General features: G+C 39.8%; 2 long non-coding RNA genes across 3 annotated transcripts in view; both read right to left on the reverse strand.

Moving 5' to 3' along the window:
- Positions 1-14,091, reverse strand: part of LOC130597632 (uncharacterized) — a 225,708-nt gene that overhangs the window by 72,039 nt on the left and 139,578 nt on the right. The gene's annotated exons all lie outside the window — the stretch shown is intronic.
- LOC130597633 (uncharacterized) lies at positions 6,411-8,745 on the reverse strand. Its single transcript, XR_008971825.1, has 2 exons — positions 8,500-8,745; positions 6,411-6,638 (listed from the first exon to the last, which is right to left on the reverse strand). It is a non-coding gene; the product is annotated as an uncharacterized LOC130597633 (long non-coding RNA).

Here is a 14,091-nt window from a genome sequence, read left to right on the forward strand (position 1 = left end):
ATATTTTTATAAGGATCTAAGTGGAAAAAGAAGATGAAGGTGAAATTTAACCCAATCCAGGGATTTGTCAGCATCAAAGGAGGAGGTCCTACCTTTTTCTCCCTCATCTGCATTCCTACTGCTTACTTTGCACCTGGTCCATCTCTTATTGATGCACCAGCTCCGCTCCAAGTAAGGAAAAAAGGTGTAGATGCCATATCTATTGACATTAATAACTTCACTGTTTCATAGGGTATCTCAAAATTAAATGGAGAAAACACAGTTTAGGTCTACAAAATTAATTAAAAACTGGTCATAAAAATCTTCTGTAGGTAGTAATGTCTCACTGGGCTGATACAATAAGTAGGGTGCAATCCTTCATCTAGTAGGAGTCAATATTTTTACCATTGATTTTGGTGATGAGAACACACCAGAAAAACTCCAAGTACAACAGACAAAGACATGAAAATGTAAAAGGGTTTTGACAAACTGGTGAAATGGAATGAACAGGCTAATTCAATAAGGAGAGGTGCAAAATTCTACAGGTAGGCCAGAGTAGCTAGTTACACAGATACAAGATTGAAGTGGGGACCAAACAAGTATCTAGGTATTCGCATAGATCACAAGCTGAGCAAGACTCTGTAACATCATGTGAATTCTTGAAAAGTGGCATCACTTCTGGCATGTGGGAGCCAATCCTTCTGGCCTGCTGATCATCGGAGAGGCCTCACCTTGAGCCCTGCATTCAGCACAGCACCTCCAGAAGGCTGTGGACCCTGGGAGAGATTCCAGATGGGTGCCATGAGAGGACCATAAATTCAGGCGCATGAGGAAATCTTGATGCAATGTAGCTTGCTTAGGGTAGAGAGGAAGAGATAGGAGCAAGATGCAAAAGCTTTCTACGCAAAGGTAGATCACCAGAAGAGAAACTGTTCTTGATGTCCACGTTTAGCAGGACAAGAAGTAAATTGTGGCAAGGAATGCGTCACATGAATGCAAACTATTATTAATTAACTATCATTACTAATTTATTAGTACTATACAGTGTGTCTGCCAACATTCTACTGAACATTGCCAGACTGTGGGCACTTATGGTTAGTTACCACTCATAAAGCTCTCCCCAGACACCAGTTCTGGACATCAGCCAGCTGGTGTAGTTTCAGTTTAATTTAAAAGTCGTCCCACTTGCTCAGACCTATGGAGGAAGACATTCTACATGTTTAATGCTGGATTAGTAGTTTTATGTCCCTTTGGCATGTTTATGTACTGAAGGAGAAGGGACATGACAGCTGTAAAATTCCTCAGTAGCTGATTAAATTGTTTGGGCACATCTTGGCCAAGAGCAGCAGTGCAACTTGGGCTCTGGTGCAGCAAGAGAGCAGTGGGAGCACTTTCAAACTGCAGTTTGATTGATTATGGCTAACAGATATTAATTATAATTAATGGGGAATCTCAATCGTTACATTTTATTTTACCAAAGAATGCTAGTTAAATAAAAACTGGTTATAAACAGTTGGCTCAGTGCCACCTCTAGAAGACATTTGATGCAGAGAAAGAAGTAACAAATCTTTGGGCCTGATCAGAAATGGAGTTTGTGGACACAGCGTGTCAGTATCCTACTTCAGTTTCAGTCTAATTTCATTAGTAGTTCTGAGCCTTAGGGAAATGAAAAAACATAAAGCAAAATCCAGGAGTTGTATTAACACTTCAACATATTACATGATTAACTAGTGGCATACTCTGACTTAAGAAGTCAAGGGGCTAAGAGCCTCTGCAGTGTGACAGAGAACTAGTTCTATGGATAACACAGAAATTAGTCAGGATCAACATCTATAAGGAGCATCTATTTCTGACACCAATTACTTGCACCTTTCTCCCAAGCACCAACCTATCCAGAATTAAGATATTCAGAAAAAGAAATTTTTTCATGTGCAATCTTTTTCCTGTGAAAAGGAAGAATCCAGCAGGAATGATGCATTCATTTTAAATGACTGTTTAAATAAAACGTAAGAATTCAGAAAGGATCATTACAAATTTCTACATGAAACAGTCCCCTTTTCTGTCTGAGGTCAGTTTTTGTTTCAAAGTTTTAAAACTATTGGTTTAAAATGCACTTTTTACGAAGTTCAAAGTAGAACATCAAAATGACACTCTCTAAAGAACTGAAAACTTAAAAAATTTCATGGCAGGGTAAATTTGAAATAAGCCAAAACATTTTCAAATTACCACAGAATTTAATTTCATTCATATCCCAGTCAAGTATTGCCAGGAAACCAAAACCATCACATTTCTACCATCTCTCAAAATATTGGAGAAATCTCTGTGGTTGTGATTCATTAAGGCAATACCCACATAGCTCTGGGCAGGACTTGTCTCACCTAGTCTGAGACATCTACGGTGTTGAAATCCCTGTCTGAGCTAGTCATCACAACTTCCTTTAATGTCAGTGGTAAGAAGTTTGTGTGTTGCAACATTTATTTTATGGTAGGCAACTAAAATAGGTCAGATGCATCCTATTTCTCTCCATTGAAAATAAAGGGACTCTAGATCAGCTGGAGAACTTCTGCCCTATAACGTCTTATGCTAAGAATTCATGTTTTTAAATAAATGAAGCAGTTTTAACATTAGGACTCAGACTCAGAAGGTCTCACACAGCATCTGTTAACACAAGCACAGGGAAGACAATGGCTGTAAGAGGTGTAATTCATTGTAGAACAGATTCTTTTCACCACCTACCAAATGTGACCTGGAGAATCTTCTTCAGGGCACTTGCAAGGCCATCTGCTTTCTCTTCTGTTGTGTCTGCTTTTTATTTGTTGATAAGGCAGAGATATGTAGGTGTCTTTGATAGTTTTGCTTTCTATAGCTCCAAGGACTTCAGCACAGAAATAAGATTTCACTTAGACATTGAAAAGATAGAAAATGTGTGAAAAATTGTAATGATGTTCTCAAGGTTGTTGGATTAACTTCCTGTTGCTATCACTGACAGTGATTTATCCTGGTTGTTTAAATTCTGCTGGTAAACATGATGCACTGAGGTCAGCTATGCTCTCATTGTGCAGAGACAGAATTTTCCAAAGCCAAGCATGAATCTCTTTCTCTCAGTGTTCTGTTCACCACGTTTTCAGCAATGAAAATAACCCTTACTACTCAGACAAATATGTGTAAGTCACTTATTGTTCCAACACAGTTCTATTGTAACTGTTTAAGCTCCTCAAATATCACAGTTGGAAGAAATCAGCTAGTGCATATGAAGTAGTATCTCCACTTGGTAGATGGAAAGTAGTAACATGGCATTGCTTCCAGTCTTCCACCTGAACCTCATTTACTTGACAGTCTGAGTGTTATGACCTTCCAAGCAACTAAGGATTCTATGAATTTAACCATGGAATATGTAAAGCTGGTACTTCGGATGTATGACCAAAACATTTCAGAATTAAATGAAGTTCTTTTCTCTCTTTCTAACTGATGGATAGTTCTGGGTAAAATAAAAGGAAGGAAAAGCCCTAGTGAACTGTGCTACAAAAATATACCATAAGGATGTAATGAAGAAAAGACGACTGTGAGTGATGGAGCAGTGAAAGCCACCAGTTAGGGGAGCATGGCAGTGGTTCCACACAGCACAACACAGCACAAGTGTGGTTAACCTGCTGCAGGCATGAGCTAGTGCAGATGGAACCAGGTTGGTCACAGCTCCTCCTTTCATTCATCTGATGACCTATCATCAACAGGAACAACAGAACAATGAGTTAAAAAAAATCTCTCTAAAGCTTTCTGATGGTTTTATTGTCCGCGGTACAGAGGAGCCATTGACAGAAAACCCCACTGTTAAAGTACTGGGGTGACAGAGAGGCAAATGATTAAAACTTCACCAAAATAACTCAAAACAGGATTCCTTTTCTTTCTTTCCTTTTTTTTTTTTTCAGGTTTTTGAACTAAAATGTTTTTAAACCGCTCATTCTTCCTATCATTTTACTCTTCTCAAATAAACTCCAGTCAGTGGCAAATGACAATTGCCTTCTGCAGGAAACCAGGGCACGTTCTGTAAGGACTAATACTCAAATAACTCTGGCACTCGGTAGTGCCAAGGAATCTGAGGGGTGGCTCAGAACGTGTGTCCTATAAAGTCATAGATCAAAATGACAGAAGTGCTCCAAAACCCCTCAGTTCTGGAAGGATCCTCTGCTAAAGTACTCCAGTTCAGGTCAAGTGGATTACCCAGGTTTCAGAGACTGTTTCTTAGGGATACATTAGTCTGTTTCTGATTTACTGGGGGAGCTACCAGTGCATAGAGAAAATAAACTCCTACCCGCAGAGCAATTATGGGACACTCCTTCCTAGTCCTGAGGAAGGCAGTACCTCTGCGACTGTGACTCTTTGTGGCACAGTATACCTGCACTGTCCCTGTAGCACAAGAACAGGGTTTAGATTCCCTTGTCCTGGTTTGCCTGCAGTTGTGCCCTTCCTGTAGGATATTACAGCTGGTAAAGAACCCACCTCCCAGGAAGATGGGAGCCCTTTCTCCTATCTGACTACTCTGCCTGGCTATTCAGCTCACAGATCAGGCCAGGATCTTACTCAATGAAGACATCCAGGAAGACATGGCATGGAAGGAAGGGGTGGAAATCCTTGTACAAGGACGGAGAAAGTCTGTATTAAACCAGTCCAGTTGTGGTGATGTGAACCAGATCTCCAAGTTGTGGTATGTCCAAGGTTAAAAGAAAGGGAAAAGCTGCCTCCTGAACTTATACAGCCAGGAGGGATCATTCTCTCTTTGGTGAATTATAAATGATGTTTGGCCAGCATTTAGAGCAGGAGCAGGCCCAATACTTAAAATCCTTCAGCCAAATCTGCCAGCAGTCACATCACATGAATTTGCATTGAAGCTTAGTTTCCTGGGATTTTTTTAATGGAGAGCATAATCAGCTCACTAGATATTCTCCTTGTGTAACCATCTATCCATCATCTAGAATATGCACAGCTATAAAAGCACAAACCAGATCGTCATTGTTATTTTTTGAGAAAACATCCCTTTGTTCAAGTGCAAAGCTTTGTCTCCTTCAGTTGTGCTGGGTTTTAGTTGTTCTAAAATCTGACTTTATAAAAACCTTCTGCAAAAGCAGATAAAATGAAGGCTCTCTCTGTGTAGGAGTGATTAGTATTCTGTAGTGTCACAGTACATTTTCATACTGATGTTTTGTGTGTTTTTCCCCCATCAGAATAGTACACTTGTGAGCTCTACATATCTTAAAATAGATTGAAGACAACATTTTCAAAAATCTACTTTTGGGCCCCTTAATTATCCAACTTTTTCATAACTTTTGTAGGGGGATTATTCATTTGAGGAAATAAAAAAGCAAGAGACTTCATTTCTGGGGCCAAAATCAAACACGACGCTGTTTGGAAGGAAGGTTGAAAACATTTGGCTCATATGCCCTTTCCTTGTTACAGGTGCAGAAGTGCTTGGGAAACATTGTGAGGTTTCATTGTTTCTGTAATACATTTGTGGAAAACAGGTATTTCCTATTTCTATACATTTAACACAGACACAAGGACACAGCCTTGCAGTTGGATTCCGATCCCCTGGGAATCATTGAGCACCTGCTGCAGTTCTCCCTGCAGGAGCTGAGGGTGCTCAGCACACTGGAGAGCTGAGCTCCAACTGCCTTGCAGTTCACAAAAACCCACAAAAGATATAAAGCCTGTTGTAAAGCCTGGGCCTCATATATAGCACTGGAACATTCAAGTGAGATATGGCATCAAGACCTGAGCAAGTATTTAAACCAGAAACAACTCCAAGCAAGCACACAAGCCGAGCAATGGGATGTTCGAGTTGGTCTGGGCCAAATGTCAGGGAAATAAATTTAAAGAGAAAAACCCTCACAAACCCAAACCCACTGTAATGACTTCATGAGCTGTTGAACTGGACCCTGCTAAAACAAAACGTCAGATCTTTTTCTCTATCCTTTCTGTGTATTGTATTGCATGATGGAAAAAGTTTATCTTTTAATTCTTGCTGCCTTTGAACAATGATTTCCTTTCTTATTTTCTTCATGGAGCAACTGCCTTTAACACTAGCATCATTCCATTGACTTCAGCAGCATTATTAATATGTTTAGTGATAGGCATGTGCTTCATTACCAAACAGAAAAGAGACTTTAAATAGTTCCCCAATATGAGAAAGCTGGTTTAGGTTAACTACAAATGTGATTTGCCTTGTGGGAACCTTTGTCTCACTTCCATGATTGAGGGCAAACCATAATGGAGTAATGGGCAGATAATGCACTTAACTCCATTTTTTTTCTAAACAATATTTCATTGATTGAACTGAAAATCTCAGATCTGTGGGCTTGCTCTCTATAATGCCAGCGAATAACTGTGTCAACGGAAAAAGAAGGGGACACACACACAGACACACAAACACTTCACTCTGAAATTTTAACCCTTTCAAGATTTTTCCTTTATAAAGCTCCTTTGTCTCAGAAGATGGCACGAAACAAAGCCAAAAGCATTTCTTTGGCAGACCAATTGGAAGCAGAGAGAGAAGAAAGACAAACTAGGGACAGCCCAATTTGTGTCACAGCTCACTACATTACAGCATGTCTGAGCCTTAAATTTTTTCTCTGTTCATGCCAGCACTCCTTTGATGATTATTTTATCTGAAAAAGATAGGACATTATGAATTTGATTATGGCATCACTCCACGTGGGGTGACAGGGCCTCAAGCACACTGGTAAATTGCTGTCTGAGCAGTTCCATAGCATGGCTCACAGTTAAGCACTAAGCTGGAATAAATACAGAATTTTAAAAAATGATAACAGTCACTCTTAGCCTTAAAGAAATTACCCCCTTAAAGTTACAGTGTCTTCTCAGCACTCGCAATGTGATTCAATTAAACATTAATAATTGCTGGCCTGTGTATTACCTGCAAGCTCAAAGCAATCCCAGAGCCCAGCTCTACAATGCTGACATGTCATTTTTGACCATCTTTGTAAAATTTAAACTGTACAGGACTGACCAGGAGAACTGTTGATGGCAGTTGCTTTGAGACAGATCATTTGAATTCCAAGCTGAATTTTGCGACTGCAGTATTTTAAGCAGAACAGTACAGTAACTGTAATTTTAACAGGAGGAGCATTTTACATGTTAATTTCCTATGCATTAGTCTGAATTCTACATACTTAATAGTCTCTTAGTTTAAAGGCTTCAGTCTTGGTACAAAGAAAACTAATATACACTACAATTCAGAGCAGGTCATCTGAAGACCAAGCATATACCTCACTTCATTGACACTGTATGTTCAGAAAACCAATTATGTATTAGTATTGTGCCTTTAAAATACAGTATTATAGTCAGAGGGAAGTCTAAAGAACTCTGAAGTGAGACCATTACATCCCCTTCTGATCCCTTAGAGATACTAGAAGCACGTGTAGGGGAGAAGGCTTGTGAAAGACCTCAGATGTTAAATGGAAGACATCCCATTGGAAGAAGGAAAGCTCTTTATGAACACATCCAATTAATTTTGTCTTGCGAGTATGCAGTCATCTACCTGAAGAAGAATGGCTCCCAGCCCTTCAGCTAGCATGAGGCCACCAGAAGAGCTGGGGTTTTATCAGCTATATGTGTAGGAAAAGCAACTTCCAGTGACAAAGGATGTAGCAGGGGCAGAAAGGGGTGACAGGGGAGAAGAAAATGTAATAAAATTATTATGGTTTTTGAGAATTATCTTTAGTAATGAAGTTACTACCTGATCATCCTTCCGCTAACCATGATCAGTGCAAGTGGTGGCAAGAATCCAAGACAGGATCTGGGCAAAGATAGGGGACACATTTGGGAGAGGAGAAAATGCAGCTTCATTAGTGGAAAGAAGAAACTTGAATTCAAAAGGACCAGAAGCCCACGGAGTGATGCAGGGAAGGAGTGACTTCCCCCACCCGTATCATAGGGTCCTTCTAAATAAAGGTATATAAATCCAAATGCTAAATCTTTCTTTAACTAGTAAATAATGTCCTCATTTTGCTTGATTAAAGTCAAAGTAAGAAATCTCCCAAGGTGTCTTGGGAGGTGCTAAAACATGGTCATATAGTGCTATATCTCAGATGGACTGGAGTTCATAGCCCAGCTGTTTAGGAAGCAGTTCAGAAGTGAAGCAAAATAAGAGAGTAAGAGAACTTCCCTGCCAAAGCAGATCACACAACAGACGAGAATTACAGAGCAGGCACAAACACACATGTTTATCTCTGTGTGTGAACACATGTGTGAGTGCACATATGCCTTCCACTTCTAAGGACTTAAACCTATTTAATTTTCCTGAGAAAGCCCCCCACAGCTGTAAAGCAAGTTACAAGTGATAACAGGTTTTGTCCATTTCTATTTCAAAAGGCTCAGAGCTCATGGAATGAACCAGAGGTATTGTAGCAGCCTCCATGCAGGGCCCAGTTCTGCAAAGCCTTCCTCCCAGAAGTAATTCATAACTCTGCAAGTTTCCTGGGACTGCTTTTGTGGATCAGGTTTACATACCTCAAGCTTGGGCTGTCTACAGAGCTGTGTTATGCTTGCTTCCTCCTCAGCTGACATGGTGTGCAAGAAGCCAAAGCAAAGAGGGCCCCCTGCTTTGATGTGCCTCACTGGAATCCAAGAAAAGTGTATAGAGAGTATTTTAATAATTAAGAATTATGGATTTGAAAGCAAAGCTGCTAGCATTGCCAAGCTCAACCAAAGCCTTTGAAAAAAACTCTTGTCAAAATGCGTTTCTAAAAAGAAATTATGTTATAAATTATTTTAATGGAATGTTCCAATGTTAAATGAATATTTAGGCTGCAGTTCACGAAAACCTCCCTCTTTTGAAAAAAAAATGTTTTCATTTTTTAGATTTCTCTTTGTCAGCATTTCCAACAGTAAAAATGACAAACTTTCATGGGTAGGTGCCAATGGAGACAGCTGTGTTTTATTATTGAATATTTCTGGTGCTTAGTTTGGCACCAGTCCTGTTTATATTGCTCGTAAGATTTCATGCAAGCCTTTGCAAGGTCTTGTGTTTAAACTTAAATGTCTGATATGGTTTGTAATTGATTCCACCCAGTGCCCTCCCTCCTCCTTCTCAGACCAGTTTGTAAAAAGAGAATTTATCACCGCGTGGGGAACACAAACCTTCCAGTGCTGCAAATTCAAAGACAAAAAATTCCACAGCAAGATCCTAGAAACCTCTGGTTCTATTATGATTCTCTTCAACTGCTAGGAGAATGTATTAATCCCTGCTGTTCGTGCCCTTGGATTCTTATTTTTCTGCGTGTGTTTTGATTAATTGACTTTGCTCAGTGTTAAATCAAACCAACCCATGTTAGAGCAAAACTCCAGCTATTGGCTGCACTTCCCAGTTCTTTATTTTTCTCTTCACTTGTGCCATAACCTCTATGCTCACTACAGACATACCGGGCACTTCACTACATGTTTGCATGAGAGTTGGTGAATATCAAAAAGCAGCAGCTTCACAATAATATCCCTTAAACAGGAAGATGGATTTGCTTTGGTGCCTTTCTGCAAACCACTGAGTGAACTTCACTTTTGTCAGGGCTCGCATTACATGAACGCGAAGTCACTAAGATCAGAGGACATGTTTCATATGAGTGAACTTCAGAAGGCACCAGAGGAAAAGAGTTTTTAAAAACCCATCCACTGGAGCTCTATAACGACGAACAAGGCAGATTCATCTGCCTTGGTCTGGTCTATACAGAGCCAAATATAAACAGAGAATAAAATACCCACTGGCCAATTTAGCATGTAATGAGCTACTCCTAATGGAAATCAGTGAACTGCAGTTGGCCTTGAGAATCACTTGTCATTGCCAAGACCTCTGCGATAGCCAGTCTGATCACATCTCTTTTATCACTGCCGTGTCTTGTAGCAGATACTGCTGGGCCCGAGATGCTCTTTTTGTGTTTGCCAGTATTGTCGGTGTTACAACATCCATGGCTTTGGCTGGGGTCTTTAGGGTTACTGCAGTACAAGAACTGATTGTGCACCATATTTTGCAGCCTTCTGATCTTGTCCCTATCAGATCATGCACAGTTTCACAGTATTTAAAATTAGGTTTTGCTTTCGCCTTGTTTTATGTCAGAACAGCTTCCACACCTTCAAAATTAATTCTCTATGTGCTGCTGATAAATATTATGCAGAAAGATAAAACAGGTTATTCACAACCAATTCAGGTTCCCATGTTACTCTGTATTCTGTGGTGGGCCCCTGTTAAAACTGTAAACATACTCCCTTACCTCATTACTTTAAATTCTGTTACAATGAGCTGCATGTGCAGCTTATCCTACCATAACAAATTTCTCTATAGCCATAGCTGGAATGACAATGTGTTTCTGTAGAGTTAAAAAAAAAAAACCTGTATGGGGCTTTAAAAGTCAATGGTTCTCTCCCACCCACCATAAAAAAAAAGTCTAGAAACTTCCTGTAGTCATAAAACTATGAAGATAGCTGCACAGCGTATGACTGTCCTTCAAGGGAAATGAAAGGATACCATGCAGATTTCAATATGGAAAGAGGGCTATAACTGCATGTTATGCAGATATCATTCATGACAGAATAACAACAAATATCATGTGCCAGTAACTCAGACGAAGAGAACTGTTGCATTTAGCTAATCCCTCTCGCAAGGGGTGAGCAGAAGATGGTGCATCAGTAAATTGGCACCAGAGTCTAATTAGTACTCTCATTCAGCCTACTAAGTAGGAAGAAATGGCAGAAGAAGTAGATATTCAGCAAGCAGAGGGGCAGGCAGGCAGGTCTGGATTAATACAAATTGCAGACCCAAAGATCTCTAGAGACTGCAAAATGCAAGCTAAATTTGTATTCAGCTTAATCACACTAGAATGCAGAACAGAAGTCTCATAACTTGTTTCGCTGCAATGCATGTGAAGCCAAATGAGCCCATGTTTCCTCTAACTGTTTATTTCATCTTCTACTATGCAGGAAGGGGGAGGGAGGAGGGGAGGCAGAGAGGGGAGTGGGACTAGAGCAATAACTTATCCTGAAACATTTTTGGAGCTAAAGGTCAGGTAGAGTTCCAGGAGAAGCGAGTTCCAGAGGAATGTAACTCTGAGTCAGAATTCCCATGTCCAACTCCCACTCCCATCCTGATGGGGATGATTAGCTGAAGTTTCCTGATGAATGTAGGTGTTTGTAACAAGTCAGAGAGAGAGAGAAGTGATAAATTAGGTCATTTAGCCTAGTCTAGCAGCACTGTGTGGATAGGTCAACGCTTCAGATTTGACATGGGACCAAGGCAGTACGAGGCATATAACACAAGCATAATGAAGTTCTTTTCCACTTGAAAAGTGGATACCTTTGCTGTAGTTCAGAGTTCACTAAAGGTACTGGACAGTATTCAAGATTAATCCCTGCTACAAAAGCTTCACTACAGGCCTACTAGAAGCAGATAAGCTTTTTGATTTTAACATCTGAGGGTAAGAACAGAATGGCAATTCTTCAGTGGTGGCAGATAAAACAATCCCTTAACTGGACTGGGGTAGCATTTCAGACTCTTGGACTGAAGGTGCATTGAGCAGGACCTTGACAGGATACGCATTTTGACAAGAGGCTGGTTTATTGATCAGACACTAGTCAGGTAAATAGAACTTGCTGAGACTTCAGTTAACAGAGCTTGCTCCAGTCCCAGGCAAGCCTGTGTTACAATCAATAGCATAGTATGATACTAATAATCTGCATTAGACTTAGCAATCATTTAACTTCAACTTTAACTATGATTTAGAATTTTCTATTCAAGGGGAAAGTTGCAAGAACTATAAAACTGTAATGCACTGAGACAGACAGCACCAGCTGGAGGAACTCCAGCAGAAATCACTATTTCCCTTCCCCTCATAAAGTGCAGGCCTTTTCTTCATCACCCTATTGACTGAATACTATTGACAGGTTCCTACAGCAGAAGAAACAAGGGGTATTATTTACTAAAAGCCTTCAAAAAAGACACTTTCACCTTTTTTAGCTCCTTCTAATTTGTAGAAATGAAAAAGAAGAAAAGGAAAAAAGATCTCTTTCTCTAAACTAACCTTCCAGATGCTCAGCTCCAGTCTTGATCCAGCTTTTATGAGTAAGATTACAGAGCCTTGGAAAATAAGGGTTTTAATGAAAAGGCTTGTACAGAGACACCTTTGAGCAGCCTCTGGAAAAAAGTTCAGAGTTGCATATTTCAGCAGAAATGCATCTTTCCTCACACTACAAAATATAAGAGGTGCCATCATTCAGCCTGCTTACTTAAGAAAGAGAATGAAAGAAAAAAACATAGCAACATTAATATCTCCCAAAGGGAATACTCAGTGTCTAGAATGCAATAGGTCCAGTCTCTTTTTAATCAAATGGGAAACTAAAGTAGTAACATTTCCCTTGGTCTTAAGATAAGCATGTAACTTCTAACAACCATTAGAGGAACAAGGCTTCAGAAGCACAAGATAAAAACTCTCTTTGAGTTGCTTTGGGGCTTTAGCAGTTTGAAAAGATTCCCAAATTGTTCATTTTCATTCAGTTGTTTATCACTGATTTATACAATTCCCCACCAAAATGGTTTCTTATAATTTTCATTTGGGTAAATGTGACAGCACTCTTCACCTTTTGTGCTATTATCCTCACTGCCTCCTATTGCTTCTGAGAAATTTACTGCTTTACTGTCGTAAGTGTTCAAAATCCATGCTACACAGCATGAAAGTTGTAAGGGCTCTTAATTCATTTGGCAAAAGCCATTAAGATTTTGTGAATGTTGTAGAAGTTTAACAACCTTCCCAAGGGAGGCTTTCAGCAGGAGTGATGATTCAGAGGACAACAAACTGCCACACACTGGTTTGCTGTTAAAGATGAATGCTGTTCTTTGCTGCATTGGAGGAAAGCTCTTAAAAGTACATGTCAGACTGGTTTGATTCTTGACTTTGCCACATGCTTTCTGTGTGACCTTGGGCAAGACATGCAGCTTGCTTCCAAGATTCAATGAGACTGAGGGCATGTGGCACTCAGCAGATCAGAATTACAACTGCCATTGGCCTCATAATTCACAAATATATTTAGTATACTCTGCCCACTTAACAAAAAACAAAACCAAATGCTGATCCAGCTCTGATGCAGTAAGTCTACTATGGGGGAAAAGCTCCGATCTGAATGCAAACTCTAGGCTTAGGTCAGCAACAACTGCCCATAAGACAGAAACTCCTGGGTCTGGGTCTAAGAAACAACCAGAACATCCCAGTTGCAGGACTCTCCCAACCCTGCTAACAGGGTGATAACAAGGTACCTTTACTTAGATCATAGAACAGGTATAGATGCTAGGTTCAGCTGTTCTTCAGCCAATTGATTTTGGAAACCTGAATAATTCATATGAAGCATCCTTAAATACGCTGTGCACCCCTCAGTGGAAATTCCTGATGACATTTTCTTTCTAATTGTACAAAAAAGGTAATGGCTCCTGAGAAACATGGGACAATCAGCACTTTCTCATCAGCTCCCTTTTCAGTTTAATCTGCTTGGATACTTTAAACTTTCTAGAGAACAAGAAACAGCACAAAATTGAACATTAATGCCAATTTTTGGTGCAAGCTATAAACACACTTCAATTTTTCTAGCATGCTAAAACAGAACTCTGCATTTTAGTTTCTGTTTGGTGCCTAAATTAAGCCCAGCAAAATAGTCCTTGGTTTATAAAACTGTATTAAGACAGTGCCTGATTTCATTTCTATGAGTAGGTTCAAAATGACAGATTTGAAAGGAAAGTTTCATCAGATTTTAGTTCTAACTAGGCACTGAAAACTGCTGACTGAAATTGCTAACCCAGAACATGAATGCCCAGAGCACAGATACCAATGTAGAAGGAATCAGAAATGGTTTAATTGCTTGCAGTAGACACAGAACAGCAGTGCTTCGGATGCAAAGTCTGCAGACTCTGGTGACAGATGTGGAGTATTTCAAGAGTCTCCTGAAGCATGGCAAAATTTTGTTCGTAACTTGCAGGAGAAACAAGTGTTTATTGCTGCTTTATAAAAAGATAACTGATGCCCTATCCATTTCTGTAAATTTTCCTGAATAAAGATTGTACTTTAAAAGATC

The sequence above is a fragment of the Pezoporus wallicus genome, unplaced genomic scaffold (assembly GCF_028554395.1).
Source record: "Pezoporus wallicus isolate ANWC-B61680 ecotype Strahan unplaced genomic scaffold, APGP_CSIRO_Pwel_v1 contig_6783, whole genome shotgun sequence".
Classification (NCBI taxonomy): domain Eukaryota; kingdom Metazoa; phylum Chordata; class Aves; order Psittaciformes; family Psittacidae; genus Pezoporus; species Pezoporus wallicus.